The sequence below is a fragment of the Triticum aestivum genome, chromosome 2D, assembly GCF_018294505.1.
Source record: "Triticum aestivum cultivar Chinese Spring chromosome 2D, IWGSC CS RefSeq v2.1, whole genome shotgun sequence".
NCBI classification, from domain to species: Eukaryota; Viridiplantae; Streptophyta; class Magnoliopsida; order Poales; family Poaceae; genus Triticum; species Triticum aestivum.
Window position 1 is genome coordinate 31,248,305 of NC_057799.1, and position 1,111 is coordinate 31,249,415.

Here is a 1,111-nt window from a genome sequence, read left to right on the forward strand (position 1 = left end):
TAGAGACTGGACCGGAACTCCTCAAATGACGCCGTAGGCAAGCCCTTGGTCATGATATCGGCAAATTGTTGGGAAGTAGGGACGTGTAAAACACGAATATGGCCAAGGGCCACCTATTCCCGAACAAAATGAATATCCAACTCAATATGCTTGGTCCGTCGATGATGCACCGGGTTAGCGGAGAGGTAGACCGCCGAGACGTTGTCGCAGTAGACCACCGTGGCATGGTCAACAGGACAAGAGAGCTCCTGAAGCAGCTGGCGAAGCCACGAACACTCGGCGACGGCGTTGGCCACTGCACGATACTCAGCCTCAGCACTGGAACGAGAGACCGTAGGCTGCCGCTTGGATAACCACGAGATAAGTGAGGGTCCAAGGTAGACACAATAGCCCGAAGTGGAGTGACGAGTGTCAGGGCAGCCCGCCCAGTCTGCATCGGAGTAGGCGGTAAGGGAGGTGTCGGCGGAGGCGTGAAGCGTGATGCCAAGATCCATAGTGCCACAGATATAGCGGAGAATCCGCTTGACGGCAGCCCAGTGAACGTCTCGAGGAGCATGCATATGAAGACACACCTGCTGCACAGCATACTGGATCTCCAGTCGAGTCAGAGTGAGGTACTGGAGAGCACCAACGATAGACCGATAGAAAGCAGCATCCGAAGCAGGAGAACCATCCGTGGCAGAAAGCTTGGCCTTCGTATCAACAGGCGTAGCGGCGGGCTTGCAGTTAAGCATGCCGGCGCGCTCCAGGAGCTCGTGAGCGTACTTCCGCTGATGAAGAAAGAAGCCATCCGGACGGCGCACCACCTCGACACCGAGGAAGTAGTGCAAAGGACCCAAGTCCTTGATGGCGAACTCAGCGCGAAGACGAGCCGTGAGCTGACCGAGGAGACCAGCTGTACATGCCGTCAGGATGATGTCGTCGACATAGAGCAGCAAGTAGGCCGTGTTAGAGCCCTGATGATAGACGAAGAGCGAGGCGTCCGAGCGGGTAGAGCGGAACCCAACTTGTGGAGAAACGCCGCGATGCGCTGGTACCAAGCGCGCGGAGCCTGCTTGAGTCCGTACAAGGACCGCGAAAGCAGGCACAAACCCAGTGGGCTGCTGGCAGA